The sequence below is a fragment of the Aegilops tauschii genome, chromosome 1 (genome assembly GCF_002575655.3).
Source record: "Aegilops tauschii subsp. strangulata cultivar AL8/78 chromosome 1, Aet v6.0, whole genome shotgun sequence".
Taxonomy (NCBI): Eukaryota; Viridiplantae; Streptophyta; class Magnoliopsida; order Poales; family Poaceae; genus Aegilops; species Aegilops tauschii.
Genome location: NC_053035.3, coordinates 218,947,639 through 218,971,454, shown reverse-complemented (window position 1 = coordinate 218,971,454; position 23,816 = coordinate 218,947,639).

The following is a 23,816-nucleotide window of genomic DNA, read 5'->3' as shown; positions in this document are numbered from 1 at the left end:
GGGAGAAAGCCTTGACTTTCTTGAAAGAGGCAGTGTGGGCCATGGCATACAGGTCGTACACCTCTGGCACCTTATCCACCTTATTGTGGCGTGCCTGAAAGAGAGAAACAATGAAAATTAGTAATTAAAGGGCTCAAGCTAGCATGATGAATGAATTGCATGAATCATGAAGCAAACCACATACCCAGTTGCGCCCGAACTGATATAAGTTGGAGCTGCCTTGATGGTGTGGCACACCTTCCATTTGGGCACGTTTGTCCTTGGCCTCGTTGTGGAGGGCTAGCCATTCTTTTGAGCACCACTCATCGACCAACACCTCCCAACAATCCATCCGATCCGCACACCATCTCGGAGGCGCCTAAGTTAGCAAATAGAAACTTGAGCGCTACGGCTAAGAATTACTAAATGAAGGAACTTAAGTAGAAGGCCTTAAGAATTACCTTCATGTACTGCTCCTTACTCAGGAACTTATCGCGGCACGCCGGCTTGGTCTTCTTGATACCACGCAAGGCGTAGTAGTCTCGAACATCCTGCACCCGAGCCTCGTGCCGTAAGTTCTGGAGTAGGCGCTTGCAGACGTTCTCGATAACATGTGCCGCGTCCTCCTCGTATCCCTCCTCACACCTGTAGAATGTCTGCAATCAAATGAGACAATATTGATTAGTACAATTAATAACTAGCTAGTTGAAGATTTTTAAATGTGTAAAGGAGAAATTACCCAGAACTTTCTGATCACCATGTCTGCCCTCGTGTCGCACACGACACCATCGATAATCTCATCCGGCGGGGCCGGGGCAGCCACGTAGTGCTCCCAGCTCAATCCAAGCTCTGGAAGCCGACCCTCACCAGGCAACGTGACAAACCCCGGGAAGTTTTGCCGGCAAAGAACTCCAAGGACGGAGTTGGGCCGGCGGACACTATGATGGTGGTCCCAACCCCTGCAGCATGACAAGGCCAACGCATTAGTTATTTGAAGAAACGTGAATGCAGAAGGTACAAAAATATTAAATGCACTTACGTACCTCTCCCCATCAGGGAAAATCAACCACCTCTGCTCGCGGGTCGCCGGCACGGACGGGAGCCGTGTAGCACCACGCTGGTAGACGGTGCCCCCCTCCTCCTCAAGATCAGTCGGCTCCCCGCCATCATCAGCATGGCCACTCGGCTCCTCGGGCTGATCCGGCCAGGTACCCCATCCGGACGTGTGCTCCTCCGGGGTCTCGTGGGCCGAACTCTCGTGGGCCGAAGGCCAGTCGACCCGAGGCTCGTGGGCCCAAGACCCGTGGACCGGAGGCTCGTGGACCGGAGTCCGTGTAGCCTCCTCCTCGGACGAGTCCACCCTAGCAGTCACGTGCTCGGGTGAAACAGCTGGGGGTGGCGGCGAGGAAGGCGCCGTAGCAGTCACCCTACCTCCTCTCCCGCGACCACGTGCCCCACCTCCTCTCTTCCTACCTCGTCCCCTGCTGGGCACCGCGGTCGACGAAGAAGGGCCCGGCGGTGTGGCCATACTGTCCAGCAACGCTCGGTGGAGAGGTGCGTCTGGAATGGAAGACCTCAGACCACGCGCCGACGAAGAAGGGGCCTTGGCGCGCTCCCGACCAGCCCCCACCATCTTTCAACACCTGCCATGACAAACAGTAAACGAAATTAGTACAACATAAAAAAAAGACCGACATGAATAATAATATGTGTATCACTTAAGTGTATCATCATCAAGTACAACATAAAAAATTTAATACCTGACACTACTAATAATCTCGATCAGTATCATCAATAAATGCATAATCATCATCATCACTATAATCAATGACGGGCTCATAGGGTTCGGTGGCATCAACATGTGGAAGGCCACCTTGACGTAATCGGTCAAGCAATGACAGGTCATCCGCAGCAGTAACCTCTTCTTGTTCCGGCTCTTCTTGTTCCTCCTCTGGGGTGATGTCGGATTCACTGTCGCTGTCTACTTCAATGTTTTGGGGTGAAGTATAGCGGTTCTTGAAACGCTTTTTGGAAAGACGTGTCTCTTGGAAGAATTCTCCTTCATATGTGTCTGGGTTAATGTGAGGTTCATAATCCTCTTCCTTTGGGGGAGATAGTCTAGCACGTGGCGGCACTTCATAAACGACATCCCAACCTTTCAGATTTGGATTAGTTTGGCAGGCCCACGGTAGATAGAATACTTGGGTCGCCTGTTGAGCCGCAATATAGACATCAGGAACATCTAAATGGGTGCTTTGGTTGATTTCAACTAGCCCTGTATGTTCATGAGTCCTTCTAGTCTCCTTCGGCTGAAACCAATAACATTTGAAGACTACGACATTCGGTGGGTTTTCACCATAGAATAGAAGTTCATAAATTGCTTCAACTCTCCCATAATACTCGGTACCTCCTTCGCCGATAGCAGATACACAACAATTTGTAGACTTTCGGTCGGCCATAGATAGCTCTTTGCCATAGGTACGAAAGCGATACCCGTTGATGTCGTATTTGTCAAATGAACGGACCTTATAGTCAAAACCATTAGCGACTTGTCTCAATTCGGCGTCCATAGACTCTGAATTAGCCTACAAGTTTAATATGAAAGGATTGTTGCATTACGCACAAATTAGCGAATGAAACCGGGATAGCCGCCTACAAATTAGCCTACAAGTCTAATAGAAATTACCGTTTGTTTGAACCAAGAGATGAAACCGGGATAGCCGCCTCCTTGCTTTGCGAGAAGCTCATACTCTTCGACAGAATCCTTTTGGATCACCGCTCCATACGAGAATAAGGCGACGTATCGACTGTATGAAATATCCAGGAATAAGAGCAGTTCAAAGGAAATAGAAGTTGCGAAACTATGTACCGAGAACTTACTCGATGTACGGCCGCACTTCTATCAGGTTGTTGAAGATATACAACGAAATGGTCCGCCATTGTTCGTTATCCAAAGATACTGGATTTGAAACACTGGCTGGTGCGAGATTCCCTTTGAATAGGCTGAGGTTGGATCCACCCTTTTTAGGGTCGTCAGCATTGTACCGAGGCTTCGGATTATGCAAATGACGATTTTTGGCTTCGTAGTGTGCTGTCACGAAGTTTGCCGCCTCCTCAGTGATGAATGCCTTAGCCATCGATGCTTCAATTCTACGTTTATTTTTACATTTTTGTCGAAGCGTCTTCTGCATCCTCTCAGTTGGGTAGCACCAACGATTTTGCACGGGCCCCCCCAATCTTGCCTCGGTCGGGAGATGCAAAATCAAATGTTGCATTGGATTAAAGAAGCCCGGTGGAAAGATCTTCTCTAACTTGCAGATCAACTCCGGCGCCAACTCTTCCATTTCTTCTAGCACGCCAGGCGATAGTTCTTTCGCACAAAGAACACGGAAGAAATAGCTGAGTTCTGCCAGTACTAGCCATTCATCCTCAGGGATGAAGCCACGCAACATCACCGGCATTACCCGCTCAATCCATATGTGCCAATCATGACTCTTGAGACCAAATATCTTCAATTTATCAAGACTGGCTCCCCTCTGTAGATTCGCTGCATACCCATCGGGGAACATCAACTGCATTTTCACCCACAAGATAATTTCCCTCATAGCTGGCCTTCCAAGATTGAACCATGCCTTTGGCTTCGTCCAGTTCTGCTTTCCTTTCGGTTCTTTCATGTTTTGTAACGGCCTATCACATAGCGCCTCCAGATCGACTCTAGCCTTAGTATTATCCTTTGACTTCCCATCTGTGCCAAACAATGTACCAAAAAGTGCCTCGGCGATATTCTTCTCAGTGTGCATCACGTCGATGTTGTGTGGGCAAAGGAGGTCTTTGAAGTAAGGCAGATCCCATAAGCATGTTTTGTGAGTCCAGGCGTGCTTAGAATTATACCCCTTGAAGTACCCTGGACGCTCTAGATCTGGCTCGAGAGCGTTTAACTGATCCAGGGTCTGTTGGCCTGTCAATGCAGGTGGTGCAGAGTTTTTGACAACTCTACCTCTGATGAAGTTCTTCTTGTCTTTCCTGAACTTATGGCGAGGATTCAGGAACTGTCTATGCATGTCGAAGCAAGAAAACTTGCGACCGGCCTGAAGCCAACGAAACTCAAGAGCTCCCTTGCATGTGGGGCACGGGAACCTTCCATGCACACACCAGCCAACGAATAGCGCATACGCCGGCAAGTCATGCGTCGAGTACATGTACCAGACACGCATTATGAAGTTCCGTTTGCTATAGGTGTCGTATGTCTTGAACCCATTATCCCAGGCTTCTTGCAATTCGTCCTTAAGCGGTTGCATGTACACATTCATATTTTTCCCCGGATAGTTGGGCCCTGGAATTATCAACGTCAGGAAAATGTTCTTTCTTTGCATAATCTGTCCGGGGGGGAGATTGAGTGGAAAGACAAATACGGGCCAACAACTGTATTGGGCTGCCGTCATACCAAACACACTGAACCCATCCGTGCTGATGCCGACTCGAGGATGCCTCGGATCTGCCGCTTTGTCACCATGTAATTCATCAAACTTTTTCCACGCAACACCATCCGATGTGTGTACAATCATCAGATTCCCATCTGCATCTAGTTCGGTTCTTTTGCCCGTTTTGTGCCATGTCATTTGTCTGGCCGTCTCTTCGACCATGAAAAGACGTTGAAGTCTTGGTACGATTGGCATATACCGAAGAACACTAACGGGGATTTTGGTCTGTGTCTTCTCACCCATACCGTTGTCTACCACAACATACCTGGAAGACTTGCAAATGGGACAATAGTTCAAGTCCGCATAGTCAAGCCTAAACAAGACACATCCTTTCTCACAGGCATGTATCTTATCATAGGGCATCTTCAGTGCACGGAGGATTTTGTCCAACTGGTACAGGTTTGCAGGCATTACATGGCCTTTGGGTAGAAAGCGTCCAAATACTATCATCATTGCATCGTAGCATTCTCTGCCCAAGTTGAACTGAGCCTTCAGAGCCATTACTTGTGAGATGGCATCCAACTGACAAAGCTCAGTGTGCTCATGGAGCGGACGTTTTGAAGACTCCAACATTTCATTGAAGGCCTTTGCAGATTCCTCCATCTCCTCGTCCGAATCCCGAGCATCATCGAAGTCTTGCACCATGTTTTCCATCCCGGTACCATGCTCGTCGGTGCGACGACGATCCACCTCAGCTCGGTCACGTTGGGCAGACTCACCATGAAATGTCCACACCGTATAATCGGGCGTAAAACCACTCTTCTGCAGGTGTTTGCCCATTTCAGCCTCTGTCCTCTTTTCCCAATTGCCGCACCGTAAGCAGGGGCACCAGGTTTTCCTCTGGCCATTTGCAAATGCGGCTCGCACAAACCCCTTGGTTTTTGTGAACCATTCAGTGCTCCATTTGTTCTGACCAGTATGACCGGTGTACATCCACGCACGATCACTCATCTTGACTTTCAGAGCTACTAGACACACAACAAATATATATATATATAATTCACCATGTATATATTCATCAGTTGATCTACTTTGTCAATTTTATTACGTCCATGCAACCTACACTCTAATAGGTAACGATAGGTCCTAATCCCACCCGAGTATGTTTAGATTGGGTTCATTTTCCCATGCTATGCTCCGGATCCTACGCAAAATTTCGGCAGCACCTCCCCGCTGTTCTCCTGATACACGTCTCTGCAATAAACAGAGAGGATGTGTACCCGGAGAACAACAGGGGAGGCACTGACGAAATTTATGCGTCGGATCCGGAGCAAAGCATATGGGAAAACGAACCCAATCTAAACATACTCGGGCTGTCCATGGATAGCGTTGGACAATTCGAAAGAATCAAGGTTATAAATATGCAAATGCATGCATATTTATAACTATGACGCTTTCGAACGGGAGACACATATTGGTTACGCATACTGATGATTCAAGACACATATATAGCTAGCTATCAAGTTTCATCGGAATAGATCAAATAATTAATGGGGGAGGAGGACATGTCATTTGTGCTCACCCACAAACGAAGGGGCAGAGCTCGTCAAACGCACAGCGAGGTCGTCGAACACCAAACCTCGCAGCGATGAAACAACTGCACATTTAAAACTACCCGATCAACACAATTATATATGATGTTTTTCATAACAAAATCGAAAAATATATGACCTAACTAATAATTCACAAATATATGACCCCGTCGGCCTCTGGAAGGCCAAAGAACACCTTTTTGGGAGGTGTCGGGGGTCGGGGTGCCGTGTCGGGGTCGGGGTCGGGGTGCCGGGTCGGGGTCGGGGTGCCGTGTCGGTGTCGGGGTCGGGGTGTCGGGTCAGGCTCGGGGTCGGGGTGTCGGGGTCGGGGTCGGGGTCTCGGGGTCGGGGTGTCGGGGGTGTCGTGTCGGGGTCGGGGTGTCGTGTCGGTGTCGGGGTGCCGTGTCGGGGTCGGGGTGCTGTTTCGGGCTCGGGGGGTCAGGGGGTTAGGGGGTCGGGTGTCGGGGTGGAGTCGGGGTCGGGTGTCGGGGTGTGGTGTCGGGGTTGGGGGGTCAGGGGGTCAGGGGGTCTTCTCATTCTTCTACTACTACTTCTTCTCATTCTTCTACTTCTTCTCATCCCCCGTCTTCTACTTCTTTTCTTCTTCTTCTTCTTCTTCTTCTTCTTCTTCTTCTTCTTCTTCTTCTTCTTCTTCTTCTTTCTCCTCCTCCTCCTCCTCTTCTTCTTCTTCTTCTTCCCCCTTCTACTTATTCTACTTTTCGTCTTCTTTTTTCATCTTTTTTCACTTCCTTTAATTATGACTATTTAACTAAAACCTAACACTAGTCTAATATAATCCAATCTAATTAATCTAATCTATCTAAATATATAACCTAAACCTAAACTAAAAACCTAAACTAATTAAAACTAAACTATTTAAACTAATTAAACCTAAACTAATTAAACTAAATAACCTAAACTAATTAATTCTAAACTGAAAAAACTTAAACTAAAAAACCTTATCTAAACAGAAAAGAAAAACAAAAAAACAGAAAAGAAAATAGGACACAGGGGGGCGGCAGGGGCTCACCGTGGGGGGCGGCGACGGGTCGGGGAGGGGGCGGCGACGGGGCGGCAGCGAGGCGGCGCAGCGATGGGGAGGGGAGGGGCAGCGATGGGCGGCGCTCCTCGGGGGGCGGTCGACCCGCGGCTGCCGCGGCAGCGGCGGTTGGTCGGGGGTCGGGGGCGGGGACGGGCGCGGCGGTACGGGGCCTGGACGGCCGCGGCGCGGCTGGCCGACGTGGAAGGAGCGGCGGGGCCGCGATGGAGGTTGGGGAGGGGTGCGGGGCGTCGGGGAGGCCGGCTACGCCGGACGGGGTCGGCGGCGGCGGCACGGGCTGGTGTGGGCGGGGCGATGTGGAAGAGGCGGCGAGGGTGCGGTGGAGGTCGGGGCGCCACAGGGGAGGGGTGCGTGGCGGCGGGGCGGCCGGCTACAGCAGACGGGGTCGGCGGCAGCGGCGTGGTTGTGGGTGGGGAGGGAACGAGAGCGAGAGAGAGTGGAGAGAAGAGACAGAGGACGGGGGCGGGACGGCCGTTAACGTACCCGCCTCTTTGCCGTCCGCCAACGGTCGGCAAACATTCTTTGCCGTCCGCCAACGGACGGCAAAGAGGTGGGGCTGGTGGGCTTGGGTTGGTTACACAATAACTGGACCCACCAACCTCTTTGCCGTCCGCTAGCGGACGGCATAGTTGCTTTGCCGTCAGCCAGCGAACGGCAAAGAGTTGGCTGATGGCAAACACCTTCTTTGCCATCAGCCACTTCTTTGCCGTCCGTTTTCGTGTGGCTGACGGCAAAGACCTTCTTTGCCGTCCGCCAGCGGACGGCAAATAAGCTAATTCCAGTAGTGAATGCAGTTTTGACGTCCATTTACGAGATTTCATAATCATAAAATGCGGCAATTGCTAACATGATTCGGACAGACTTAAGCATTGCTACGGGTGAGAAAGTCTCATCATAGTCAACCCCTTGAACCTGTCAAAAACCTTTCGCGACAAGTCAAGCTTTGTAGACAGTAACATTACGATCAGCGTTAGTCTTCTTCTTGAAAATCCATTTATTCTCTATGGTTTGCCGATCATTGGGCAAGTCCACCAAAGTCCACACTTTGTTCTCATATATGGATCCTATCTCAGATGTCATGGCATCAAGCCATATATCAGAATCTGGGCTCATCATAGCTTCTTCATAGTTCGTAGGTTCGCCATGGTATAATAACATAACTTCCAGGACAGGATTTCCGTACCACTCTGGTGCGGATCGTGCTCTGGTCGACCTACGAAGTTCAGTAGCAACTTGATCTGAAGTTTCATGATCATTATCATTAGCTTCCTCTCTAGTTGGTGTAGGCATCACAGGAACGGTTTTCTCTGATGTGCTACTTTCCAATTCGAGAGGAGGTACAATTACCTCATCAAGTTCTACTTTCCTCCCACTCACTTCTTTTGAGAGAAACTCCTTCTCTAGAAAGGTTCCATTCTTGGCAACAAAGATCTTGCCTTTGGATCTGTGATAGAAGGTGTACCTAATTGTTTCCTTAGGGTATCCTATGAAGACGCACTTCTCCGATTTGGGTTCGAGCTTATCAGGCTGAAGCCTTTTGACATAAGTGTCGCAACCCCAAACTTTAAGAAACGACAACTTAGGTTTCTTACCAAACCACAGTTCATACAGTGTCGTCTCAACGGATTTAGACGATGCCCTATTTAACGTGAATGCGACTGTCTCTAATGCATCACCCCAAAACAATAGTGGTAAATCAGTAAGAGACATCATAGACCGCACCATATTTAATAAAGTACGGTTACGATGTTCGGACACACCATTACGTTGTGGTGTTCGAGGTGGCTTGAGTTGTGAAACAATTCCACATTGTTTTAAATGAAGGTCAAACTCGTAACTCAAATATTCGCCTCCGTGACTAGATCGTAGAAACTTTATTTTCTTGTTACGATGATTCTCCACTTCACTCTGAAATTCTTTGAACTTTTCAAATGTTCCAGGCTTGTGTTTCATTAAGTAGATATACCCATATCTACTTAAATCATCTGTGAAGGTCAGCAAATAATGATACCCGCCGCGTGCCTCAATACTCATTGGGCTGCATACATCGGTATGTATTATTTCCAATAAGTCATTAGCTCGCTCCATTGTTCCGGAGAACAGAGTTTTGTCATCTTTCCCATGAGGCATGGTTCGCAAGTATCAAATGATTCATAATCAAGTGATTCCAAAAGTCCATATGTATGGAGTTTCTTCATGCGCTTTACACCAATATGACCTAAACGGTAGTGCCACAAATATATTGCACTATCATTATCAACTTTGCATCTTTTGGCATCAATATTATGAATATGTGTATCACCACAATCGAGATTCAACAAGAATAGACCACTCTTCAAGGGTGCATGACCACAAAAGATATTACTCACATAAATAGAACAACCATTATTATCTGATTTGAATGAATAACCGTCTCGCACTAAACAAGATTCAGGTATAATGTTCATGCTCAACGCTGGCACCAAATAACAATTATTCAGGTCTAAAACTAACCCCGAAGGTAGATGTAGAGGTGGCGTTCCGACGGCGAGCACATCGACCTTGGAACCATTCTCGACGTGCATCGTCACCTCGTCCTTAGCCAATCTTCGTTTAATCTGTAGCTCCTTTTTCGAGTTACAAATATGAGCAACGGAACCAGTATAAAATACACAGGGGCTACTACGAGCATTAGTAACGTACTCATCAATAACATGTATATCAAATATACCTTTGTTCACTTTGCTATCCTTCTTATCTGCCAAGTATTTGGGGCAGTTCCGCTTCCAGTGACCAGTCCCTTTGTAGTAGAAGCACTCAGTTTCAGGCTCGGGTCCAGATTTGGGCTTCTTACCGGGAGTGGCAACTTGCTTGCCATTCTTCTTGAATTTCCCTTTCTTTCCCTTGCCCTTTTTCTTGAAACTAGTGGTCTTGTTAACCACCAACACGTGATGCTCCTTCTTGATTTCTACCTCCGCGGCTTTAAGCATTGCGAAGAGCTCGGGAATTGTTTCATTCATCCCTTGCATATTATAGTTCATCATGAAGCCTTTGTAGCTTGGTGGCAGTGATTGAAGAACTCTGTCAATGACACAATCAACTGGAAGATCAACTCCCAGCTGAGTCAAGTGATTATAATACCCAGACATTTTGACTATGTGTTCAGTGACATAACTGTTCTCCTCCATCTTGTAGCTATAGAACTTGTTGGAGACTTCATATCTCTCAACCCGGACATTTTCTTGAAATATTAACTTCTACTCTTGGAACATCTCATATGCTTCATGACGTTTGAAACGTCTTTGCAGTCCCGGTTCTAAGCCATAAAACATGGCACACTGAACTATCGAGTAGTCATCAGATCGTGCTTGCCATACGTTCAAAACATCAGCATCTGCTCCTGCAGCAGGCCTTTCACCTAGCGGTGCATGAAGGACACAATTCTTTTGTGCAACAATGAGGATAATCCTCAAGTTACGGACCCAGTCCGTATAGTTGCTACCATCATCTTTAAACTTATCTTTCTCTACGAATGCATTAAAATTCAGGGGAACGATAGCTCGGGCCATTGATCTACAACATAGATATGCAAAACTACAAGACTAAGTTCATGATAAATTAAGTTCAATTAATCAAATTACTTAAGAACTCCCACTTAAATAGACATCCCTCAAGTCATCTAAGTGATACGTGATCCAAATCAACTAACTCATGTCCGATCATCACGTGAGATGGGGTAGTCATCATTGGTGAACATCTCTATGTTGATCATATCTACTATATGATTCACGTTCGACCTTTCGGTCTCCAGTGTTTCGAGGCCATGTCTGTACCAAGGTAGTTAGAGTCCGGATTCAGAGTCGGATCAATTTTCCTCAGACAGAATCGAGTCGTAAGATCGAGTCGTGGAATCGAGAATTCTACTAGATTCAGTCAAATAAGATATTTTGTATGCACACAAGAAATTTATATGGGTTCTATAGAGTTTTGACACTAAATAAGGAGCAAAGAACGTACACATCGATGCTAGTTGCATTACACTTCTTTTTATGGCTAACCTACCATCTAGCTCGCATGTATGGAACATATATGAGAGGGAAATATATAGAACATTTCAACCTTCAATGCACAAAATTTACTTAGGTTCTTTTTAGTGTGCGTGAATAGTTGATCACTTGTCTATCTGACCTGTAGTGCTAAACCTTGAAGGGTCTTTCTCTCCTTCTTCGATCAATCTTGAAGCATCCTCCTTTTCACGCCAATTCCATCTGTCAACAAGCCTGATCCTCAATTTTGATCTAGGGTTTCTGAGAGCTAGATCAAAGGTGTTAGTGGCTAAGCGTTTGGGCTTGGGAGGGGAATAAAGGTCCGTGAGGTATATGAAAAGGGCTTTGGATCATGGCATACTATTCTGCTACAACTAAACAAATGGCTTAGATAAATTAGTAGAATCGGACATAGTCCATAGCATAGTCGGGATTGTACAATTTTGTATAGGATTCTATGATTTGGATTGCGACTCAACATGGATTCTACCTGATCCGGATTCATAGTGGGATTTGGATCGACATGCTTCTGTAGGGTCGTGAAGTCATAGGATTCTAGCAGTCGGGTCGGGATTCTAACTACCTTGGTCTGTACACGCTAGGCTCGTCAAGTTTAACCCAAGTATTCTGCATCTGTAAAACTGTGTTACACCCGTTGTATGTGAACGTAGAGTCTATCACACCCGATCATCACGTGGTGTCCCGAAACGACGAACTATAGCAACGGTGCATACTCAGGAGAACACTTTTACCTTAAATTTAGTGAAGGGATCATCTTATAATGCTACCGTCGTTCTAAGGAAAATTAAGATGCATATAATATAAACATCACATGCAATCAAAATATGTGACATGATATGACCATCATCATTTGTGCTTTTGATCTCCATCTCCAAAGCATCGTCATGATCTCCATCGTCACCAGCTCGACACCTTAATCTCCATCATTGCGTCGTGGTCGTCTCGCCAACTATTGCTTCTACAACTATTGCTAACTCATAGTGATAAAGTAAAGCAATTACATGTCATTTGCATTTCATACAATAAAGAGACAACCATAAGGCTCCTGCCGGTTGCCGATAAAATTACAAAACATGATCATCTCATACAACAATGTATATCACATCATGTCTTGACCATATCACATCACAACATGCCCTGCAAAAACAAATTAGACGTCCTCTACTTTGTTGTTGCAAGTTTTACGTGGCTGCTACGGGCTTCTAGCAAGAACCGTTCTTACCTACGGAAAAAACCACAATGGTGATTCATCAAGTTTGTTGTTTTAACCTTCTTCAAGGACCGACCGCAGTCAAATTTGATTCAACTAGAGTAGGAGAAATAGACACCCGCCAGCCACCTTTATGCAAAACAAGTTGCATGTCTGTCGGTGGAACCGGTCTCATGTACGTGGACATGTAAGGTTGGTCCGGACCACTTCATCCAACAATACCGCTGAATCAAAATAAGACATTGGTGGTAAGCAGTATGACTATCACCGCCCACAACTCTTTGTGTTCTACTCGTGCATATCATCTACGCATAGACCTAGCTCATGATGCCACTGTTGGGAAACGTTGCATGGAAAACAAAATAATTTTTATGCACACGCAAGATCTATCAAGGAGATGCATAGCAACGAGAGGGGGAGTGTGTGTCTACGTACCCTCGTAGATCGTAAGCGGAAGTGTTTTACAACGCGGTTGATGTAGTCGAACTTTCTTCGCGCTCCAACCGATCTAGTAGCGAACGCACGACACCTCCGCGTTCTGCACACGTTCAGCTTGGTGACATCCTCGGCCTTCTTGATCCAGTAAGACGACGAGGTAGTAGATGAGTTCCGGTAGCACGACGGCGTGATGACGGTGATGGTGATGTGATCTCTGCAGGGCTTCGCCTAAGCACTTTGAAAAAATGACCGGGGGTGTAAACGGTGGAGGGGGCGCCGCACACAGCTAATAATTGATCTGGGGTGTGCTAGGCGCCCCCTTTCACATATATATATAGGTGGGAGGGGGAGGGGAGGCAGCCTGGCGCACCACATAGGTGGCCGGCCGGCCCTAGGGCTCCTGCCCTAGCCGCCCCCCACTTTCCTTGTATCATAAGGGGGAAGGAAAGAGGGGGGAGGGGGAGTCCTACTCTACACTTTCCTTTCCCTCCCCTCTTTCCTTCTCCTCCTCATAGGGCCGGCCACCATAGGGGTGCACCAGCCCCTTGTGGGCTGATGTGTTCCCTCTCTTGGCCCATAAGGCCCATAGCTTTGCCGGGGTGCCTGAAACTCCTTTCCGGTGACCCGATAAGTACCCAATACCCTCCGAAACACTTATGGTGTCCAAATACCATCGTCCTATATATCAATCTTTACCTCTCGACCATTTCGAGACTCCTCGTCATGTCCGTGATCTCATCCGGGACTCCGAACAACATTCGGTCACCAAATCACATAACTCATATAATACTATATCACTAGTAGAAAACGGACCTTTAGTCCTGGTTCCAGAGGGCCTTTAGTCCCGGTTCTGGAACCGGGACTAAAGGGTCGGGACTAAAGCCCAAAACCTTTAGTCCCGGTTCTCTTACGAACCGGGACTGAAGGGGTTCCACGTGGCCGCTGTCTGGAGCTCGACCTTTAGTCCCGGTTGGTAACAAGGACTTTTTTTGAATTTTTTTCCGATTTTCAAATTTCTGAATTATTTGAATTTAATCTCTAATCACCCCTCATCACTGCTCCCCGGTTGGTCACCCATCATCTCACTACTCCAGCCTGAGCACGCTTAACTTCCAGTTCTATTCCCCCTTGTTTTCGAGTCTGCACTTGTTGTTTTCCTGACAATAGTAAGCTGTCAATCCTATTAACCCTTAGGAGTTGAACTTGAGCATGAAGTCACACGTTACACCGTTTGAGTTTGAAAACTATTATTCTTAAAACCAATAATTATTTAGTAACACTAATATCTCTTGAATAAGTAGTTTGACCACAGTTTGACCATATTTGACCAAAATTTAAAAAACTAAAATAATTATTTAGTAACACTAATATTCTTGAATAATTATTTAGTAACACTAAAATTTCTTGAATAAGTAGTTTGACCACAGTTTGACCAGATTTAACCAAAATTCAAAAAAACTGAAATTTGAGCATACTTTTTTTCCTTTTAGAATTTGAGGATTCTAAAAATTAGCAAAACGGCCTACGGCGGTCAAAATCGGATGCGGATTTTCGTGCCGAACATTTTGATATATTATACGTTTTTTTACATCGTATGCAAAAGATATAGTTGTTTTACTTTTTCATCGCTTTTTTTTGCAAAACATGTCCAATTTTTTTTCCTAACTAGTAGATGTAGTAACATAACTACGTCTCAAAGGATTTTAATTTTTAAAGTTTTTATCATTTTCTTTTGTTTTTTTCGAAACTGAAATGGTGATACACGGGGGGAGGGGGTAGAGTATGAACCCCTTTAGTCCGGGATGGTGTCCATCCAATCCTACCATCGACTACATCTGCTAGCACCGTCCCAGCAAGAGTCACAACTAAGGTTAACCAAGCCAGAGTCACGCTCTATTAAAGTGGCAAAAAGAAAATTACTTTTTAATATAGCAAAACTAATTCTATCAACTATTATTATAGGCTAAACAACTATTAATACAAAACAGTAGAAAAATTAATATTCATTAATTATAAAAATAACCAAATAAATCTTACTGTGACAACAATCTGACATGTGACTAGGAGCAAAAAGAATTAAATTAAAAAATATTTTTAAACTCAAAATTTTCACAATCTAGTGTTTGAAGCAAATTTGAAATTCATATTTAAATCATTCAAATTTGGAAACTAATGACACAAACAGAAAATAGACAAAATTTTGAATCTAATGCAAAAAGAATCATTCAAAAACATCAAATATCCTAAAAGATATAAGCAATTTGAAACAGAAACTAAAAACAAAAAAACAAATGGAAAAAAAACAAATTTCAGAACCCCTTTAGTCCCAGTTTGAGACACGAACCGGGACTAAAGGGCATCACACCATTTAGTCCCGCTTCGTGTCTCAAACCGGGACTAAAGGTGTAATCTTTAGTCCCGGTTTGAGATACGAACTGGGACTAAAGGGCATCGCACCCTTTAGTCCCGGTTAACCGGGACTAATGCCATCCCGACGCCCTAGCCGCTCGAGCCGGGACTAATGTTCACATTAGTCCCGGTTCGTAATGCAACCGGGACTAATGTATGCATTAAGAGTGGACCAAAGCCCTGTTTTCTACTAGTGTATCATCAACGAACGTTAAGCGTGCGGACCCTACGGGTTCGAGAACTATGTAGACATGACAGAGACACCTCTCCAGTCAATAACCAATAGCGGAACTTGGATGCCCATATTGGATCCTACATATTGTACTAAGATCTTTATCGGTCGAACCATTATGACAATATACGTAATTCTCTTTGTTCATCGGTATGTTACTTGCCCGAGATTCGATCGTCGGTATCTTCATACCTAGTTCAATCTCGTTACCGGCAAGTCTCTTTACTCGTTCCATAATACATCACCTCACGACCAACTCCTTAGTCATTTACTTGCAAGCTTATGATGTGTATTACCGAGAGGGTCCAGAGATACCTCTCCGATACTCGGAGTGACAAATCCTAATCACAATCTATTCCAACTCAACAAACAACTTCGAAGATATCTGTAGAGCATCTTTATGATCACCCAGTATGCCTCTTCCAGTCTTCCTTCAATCTCCATGAAAATCTCGCGCCGCTTGGCTTCCGCCAAGAAGAAGAGTAGCCCGTCCATGGGACAAACTCTCTGTAGTCCCAATCGAGATGCCCTGTCGCAACTCCTCCTCGCTAGACGGGGTTCGAGGCTGCGAGCGTCAAGTCGCCACCGCCAATGCTGCGCCGCCGCTGCAAGTATATCTTGCCTCACCCAGTTTCCGACGACCCAACCCCAACATCCTCCCCTAGGTCTGACAGCTCCGGCAGCCCGGCTTCTGTTACCTGAAGCGTGATTGGCAACCGAGCAGCCGGGTGCCCGTCTGCAACCATGTCTGCGTGGTGCTAGCTGACTACAGATGCCATCGCGGTGCCCCCAGTTCCAGCGGCACATATACACATATCAAGTGAGCAATCACGTATTCACGTGAAGCCAATGCATTTTTTAGCTTTGCTCGACGGCGGATGACGGGCTCCAGGGACGGGACGCCGGTGGTTCTCCAATCACCCCTGAATCCATTAGATCAATTGAAATCTTCACTCGCCACTTTTTGTGGCCGCCACCAATCACTAGCCACCTGTGGGCTGACCGTCAGGTCACGCCCGGGGTCTATATCTCGGTGCGTCCTGCCTACTGGTGTCGCAGCCCGTGCCACCGGCCCGATCGCCGTCGCAACTCCGGTCAGTGCGTCCTCTCCCGAATCCGCATAGTATTTGCTATTACTCATGTTAGACTGACGTGCATCGTCATTGTTTGCGTGCGTGTATTACTGTGTGCACGAGACACTGGTGAATAAAAACACGCCGGTAATACATAGGCCGTGTGTATATTACTGTATGCCGTCCTTTTTATTTTGCGGGGAATACTGTGTGACGTCCTTTACATATGGTGTTTGCGGAGTGCTGCATCCATGCCGATTTCGTCGTGGTCACCGGCGGGGAGACACGGTGCATGATCTAACTCGAAAAATCAAAATGCAGCAGTACAACCAGGATCCAGAGACTCGATCAGGAAGAACAATACATGATCAAACAACAGTAATAGACATCCACACGGAGTAACCAATTGCTGGACCTAAAATCAGTATGATCTTCAAGCACGCAACGGGCCTTGCCGAGTGCAGCGGAGCTGTAGAGTAGCCGCGGAGGACCATGACTGGCGAGGCCGGTGAAGCCTCACAGCGCGTGGTGCCTCTGTCTGCTGTGTGGAGGACCACACCTGAAAGTGTGGCTTCTCCGGCGTGTCCTGGGTTTCTCCATCGACGACAAGAGGCTTACATGATCACGCAGTTGTGGAGATTCTGAACCATCGGAGCAGAACAGGGTTGGCTGAGAGGTCGAGCCCATAATCTACTCATCCGCTTGCTTTTTGAGAACACATGATTGTAGGATTTATATTAATAACAAAACTGCCCTTAGTGCCTCGTGAGGCTTAATATAGCACAAGAGTTTTGCTTTAGTATTGTCTAATCAAGGCCGTTGGACCACAAAAATGAAGGGCTAAAATGACCGGATGTACTGTAAAAGGAATCTAAATTTACACATCCTTTAAAGGAAAAATTTTGACGGTACTTACACATCCTTTCATGACTAGCCAAGCTCAGTTAAGTGTGAAAAAATGTTTTATATTGCCGCTATTTTCGCTTGCATTGATTCCATGATGTTCAACGCTTAATTTTGATCACCGATGCTCTTGCACCACATGCAAAATTCTTGGTGCACATCCATAAAATCTTTTTGACAACGTATTTTTTGTCGTTGTGTGCAGAGCGCGGTACGACATCATTTTTTTAAGTTATGGTCTAACTGGCCTATTGCAATGTTTGTCTTAAAATCATATCTATTTGGCAAATAAAGTTATTAGATTATGTATTATCATCTGCATATTACTAAGAGTCACGCAGCAACGCACGGGGTATCATCTAGTGTATATAAGTTTCCAATCAATACAATTATAGCATGAATAATAAACCTTTATCATGAATAAGAAAATATAAAATAACAACTTTATTATTGCCTCTAGGACATATTTCCTTCATTATAGGTATCAAAATTATCTACAAGTTAGTTTCTGCTGTATGCAACTTAGCAACCGTGGTAACCACATGTAAGCTATTACACTAATGCACGCAACAAATTAGAAGGCTATTAGGAGAATTCACTAATACACACAGTGCAATTCATCTAGCATCAAAGTTGCGTCTCTTTTGCACTAAAGTTGTCTCATCTAGCATCAAAGTTGCTTTTGAAAAAAAAAATCATCAACCCCCTATGAAACTTCTCATCTGTCCCCACTTATTCAACTAGTCAATACATGCGATCTGACTAGCCAACACCCGCTCGCAGCAACACTGGTGGGCAGACTCTCCTAGAAAAGAAAAGAACAAGGCTCTCATACCATCCACCCCACATAGTTTTGAATTTTGGAATTATGATAGACAACTTAGATCCCCCAAATACTTTTTGACATTGTAGGCAACTTAGGCCCCCTGATGGACAACTTGCATAGTATTTTAGGCAATTGGGGATATAGGTAACTTAGAAGTCACAATGAACAAGTTTGGAGAATATTAGACAAAATTAACTAGGGCGCAAAATGTGGTGAAGTTGCTTATTTGTAGCACTAAAGTTGCCTCTCGTGGAAGGAAAGTTGCTTATGGAAAGTGATGTGATGTTACCTACCTATGTTTCAAAGTTGTTCATTGTTGCTAATTAGTTGCCTATCATTGCTAATTAGTTGCTTTTAATGGAGTGAAATTGCATACCTTATTTATTTTCTAACATCAATCATAATTTCGTCTACACGTTGTGCTATGGACAACCATAACTATGGTAGACAACTTAGGAGAAAGGTTTTAACTGCTTTTGCAATTCGTGGATAGGCGTCTTCATAACACGAGTTGCCTCCTTTAGTGTTGAAAGTTGACTTCATGTATGCCAAAATTTCTCGCCGATGATGCTTAGTTGCCTATATACGATGAAAAGTTCTCTACCAAAGTTTCTAAATTATGTACGAAGTACTTGCTAGGTAAATTCACTAGTACACATGGTGAAAGACAAGTTGTTTCTATTTAACACTCAAGTTGCCTCATCTAGCATCAAAGTTGCTTTTGATATAAAAAATCATCAAAACATATTCATATGAGATCTAATTTTGAAGATCTCGTCGTAAGAAACCTAACCATGAAAACGGATTGCAATTCTAAGAATCCATTCAAAAGTTATAGCTTTTTAAATTTTGTGAAACGACATTTAATGCAAAAGAAACATGGATTAGCATGTACACACAACCGTTGCCTAGCGTGAACACATTAATTGTTGTTTTATATGTCATGTGTCAATGCATGTCCCTATCATGTGAACGGTGGATTGTGGGTGTGCTCGTTTCGTCCGAATAGCGCAACTGCGTTATTAAGCATTTGGGGAGAAAGAAAGAAGCAAAATACTGAATGCGTGAGTCTGCTTTAGTGTATTAATGATACTTCAAATGGCACGCTTCCTTTTAACAATGGAGAAAATAAACCCGCAAAAAAGAAACCAAGGGGGAAAAGAAACGGGGAGGGAAACGGAGGCAAATTTGACAATTTTGACCTCGGGACGAAATCAAATCATAGAATGAACTGCCCGTGAAACTATTTCACGCGGCTGACCTTTTTGTGTGGCGCCCGACACGCAGGCGCCACACCCTACGATGCAGCGCCTAGCTCTGTGGCGTTGCACCTCTATCCACCGTGGCAGCCTCTGGACCCGCACCCATTAGTGCAGCGCCTCCGAGCTAGGTGCCACACATGTAATGTGCAACGCCTAGCGCTCGGGCGCTGCACTGTGACTTATCCAGCCGCGGCGGCCCTCTCCTCCCCCACCCACCCCATTGCATCAGTTACAGAAACAGATTTGTACGCGACGGCGGCCCTCTCCTCTCCCCCTCTCAATCCCCTCTCCCAAATCCTTCAGATCTGACGATTTGGTCCGTGGATTCCTTCACCAATCCATCCTAGAAGGTACTCTCCTCCGATCCCCTTCTTTCTATCCATATAATGTATGCTATTTTGAAGATTTTGAGGAACCCTTGTTTGATTTGATTAGATTAGAATGTTGCATGTATTAGAATCTTGCATGCATTAGATACCTAATTTTGCACCCCTAGTTTAGTTGATTTTATTGAAAAGATATGGTTTGGATACATAGGTTGACATGTTATTTTATATGGAAAAGATATTTGTATTTAATCTTGCATGAAGTAGGCCTAGTTTAGTTTATTTGTGTTGAAATTGTATTCGTATTGACAAGAATGCTTTGGATACATATGCTTTGAATTTTGCATATAGTAGGCATACTTTAGTTTATTTGTATTCAAAAGATAATCGTGTTGACAAGAAAGTTTTGTTTGAAATTGTTAGGATGGTTTGGCTTCTCGATGATCACTGAGACCATCAACACCGGTCGTACGTTATGTCGGTGGAGCAGCGGGTAATAATGAAAGTGGCCGGTGTTATGAATTTCGTGTTTATTTGAAACACAAATGCCCCATATGTAATTTTATGATTTGTTTGTTTGTAGGAGCTTGCACCTCTGAAGCTTCGGTCTTACGGGGTCAACCTTGGGGGGATGCGCTATGATGAGCGATACACACCGTATGTAAGGGAGACAGGACTTCTCCCTTTCATTTAGTTGGTCAGCCGGTCGACACCACCCCTCAATGCTGCAGCAATCACCACGCTTATTGATCGTTGGAGGCCGGAGACACACAGTTTCCATCTTCGGACCGGGGAGATGACCGTGACGCTCCAAGATATTGCTATGATCACCGGTCTTCATATCGAGGGGAATCCTCTATGTATGAACACCGATTCTGATGGGTGGCGCGCGCAGATGCATGCCCTTATTGGTATGGTTCCTTTGGAGCCTCGGAAACCAGAAGCAGAAGACAAGAAGAAGGAAAGAGTCGCAGCCGGTGCTCCTTTCAGTTGGATTGCATGGAACTTTGGTACTTGCCCCGAGGAAGCTAATGAGGATGAGGTCAAGACATATGCTCGTGTCTACATGTGGTACGTTATATCCAGGACTATGTTTGCTAATGGCACAGGCAAGAATGCTCCATGGATGTGGCTGAAGGCGTTGACTGTCTTCGATAGCAAATAGAGTTGGGGTTCGGCGACACTGGCTTACTTGTATAGACAGGTATGAAGTTTTTTTTTTCACTTCATTGCTACATTATCAATGCGATCTTCCTGTTAATTCAACCATTTTCTCTTCTATGTGCAATTGGACGAAGCCTGTTGTAGGCCATCTGGAGGTATTGGTGGTTGTATGCTCGCACTTTCCATATGGAGCTAGGAGCGTTTGCCGGTTGAACAACCTTCAACTCCGGATCCGGCCATAGTTGAACTCCATGGTACTCCGTCCATTGTGATTGGTCAAAGTATGGGTGAAAGCGGGGAGCCCATGTTTTCTTGACCGTCATGATTGAGAACTCCGACTCCCTCACGGTGAGGGGGTGATTGATGTCCACATTCCTAACGCGACCGGCGGTATACAAGTGTGAGTATGGGAGATGAAGCAACAATGGCCTCCCGCAAGAGCAATCACAACGTGTTAACGACACCTTGAAAGCCCGACCTCCATGTTGGCCGCCATTGTTTGTGGTTCCTCCTGGCTCTTTCACTTCGTACTTCCACTCTTCGTTGTCATATAGTATAGCTTCTTCTGAGTCCGCCTTTCGTGATTGAAATTTCAACCATTCATCAACCTTGGGTGGGAACTTGTACTTGTACTTGCGCTTGTTCTCACCCGCTATCTGTGCATCTGTTTCCATCGAGTACTTTAGAAAGTACGCATTCATCTTGTCAAATGTGTATTGAATTATTGCCGTCACGGGTAATCCACGTGCACCTTTGAGCACCTTATTGAAGCATTCGGCCATATTGCTTGTCATTTGACCATGTCTCCAGCCATCTTCATCAAAAGCATGTGCCCACTTGTTCCGGTATTGAATGTGCCTATTGAGAAAGTCTTGACCCCCGGGATCAAGTTTTTTGTGTGCGAGCAATTTGTTGTACAAAGTGGCGAACCGCTTGTCGGAGAAAGTGAGACAACAATCTTGAAGATCATCGGCCAACTCCTTAAGGCCACATGCCCTATAGAAGTTCAAACAAAAGTGCCTCATGCACCATCGATGGTGCAACGGGGCATGCTCGGGAATGTCAATCTCCACCGCGTTAAGAATTCCTTGATGCTGATCCGATATGATATAAATCTCCCTCTGAGCGGGTAACACCTTCGTCCTCAAAATACGTAAAAACCACTCCCAGTTGTCATTGTTCTCCACCTTAACCAAAGCAAATGCCAATGGCAACACCCGGTTATTGGCATCACTTGCTATCGCAACCAACAAGGTGCCCTTGTATTGTCCGGGCAAGAACGTGCCATCAATGGCGATGACCGGCCTACAATGTTCGAAAGCCCTCACGCATTGCTCGAAACAATGCCCCGGTAAAAAGGTAGCAGAAGGTCGTTCTTTCTTACTCGAAGTTGCACTCAGGTGCTGCCGTTTTAGAGCTAGGCGATATTCTCTGTGTAAACCAGTATCGTATCTGTTCGATATGGACCATTCTATAAGTATAGTCATTTCAGTCTTCCTCAAAGGATCCCCGATCTATTGTGCAACCTTCCCTTAAATGCACGGCCAAATACTCGGACTTTCCTTCCTTCATGAACCGTTGTTTTTCCCCATGAGGCTCGACCACATGAACCATGCCCGGGTTTGTCGCGGCCATGGCTAACGACAACCTAGGGATTCGGTTGTATGCTTCCTCCCAAGTACCATACAATGCGTAACCGAGTAGTTGTCGAGCCACATCTTCAATTCCAAGAAGGTTTCGAACTTAGACCCTTTAGCAATCCGATTCTTGTCGTCTTCCAAATCACGGTGAGAGCTTGGCCTAACCCCAAGAGATATACCTTGGCCACCATCTACCACGGCTTCATCTGCGAGACTAACATCCTTGAATAATGTAGTCCGATGATCCCGACCGAATACCTTCTCGAAAGCTTCGGCCTCCTTCACCGTGAACCCCTCCTCATTAACTTGTTTATCGGGACCTTCGTCATCCGAATCCGATGCATAGCCACGAGAATAAGGGATGGAATGGTCCATTGTCTCTTGCAAATGATATTTGTCGATATCACCCACATTGTTGTCATGGAGATCAACTTCATTGTCATCATCCGCATACTCATCATTCTCCTCTTGCAAAGCTTCATCCTGGTTGTTTGTAAACGAGCTCAATGCTGGCCTCACTTCTTGGGTCAAAAGAGGTTCAACAATTTCATCTCGCTTCAAGGATGGGGGGTTACTAGCAACCAAAGGGGAGGGGTTCCGGTTCAAGTCCAAATGCAAACTTGAATCAACCTTCTTCGTTGCAAATAACTCAAGAGCCTTGTCTAGTGATTCGGCCACCGACTCCTTGTATGCAACCCAACGTTGCTCCGAGTTGACACGCATTGTCTTCCAATGGATGTGCATTCCAAAACCTACATTATACCTTCCCTCCAACTCAACGATATCACTAGGGTCCATCCAATTCAAATCTTTCCTCACTTGTTGCAAGAGCTTCGCATAGCTAGGACTACTATCAAACACCATGTCAAGCTCATCCATGTCCGGTTCAATATTGCCTTTCAAGAAGGCGTCTTTGTCCCCATGATGAACAAACACACATGTTCTTCCCATCCCTATAAGCATTCAAACAACACAACGTAACATTGCTTCCATGAGTACTAATCCAAGGATTAACACGGAATACAAACCCTAAAATATATATGAAACAACAACCCTAACCCTAACCCTAACCCTAGCACCAACATAAGAACACCCATAAGAATAACCCTAACATACTAACAAGCCTATTCATAGGAAATTGGCAAACAAACATCTCACATCTCCATGCAAATCTCTAGATCCATACAAAACTAGGGTTTCCCCAAACTAGCAATAAATGAGCAATTTTATAACAT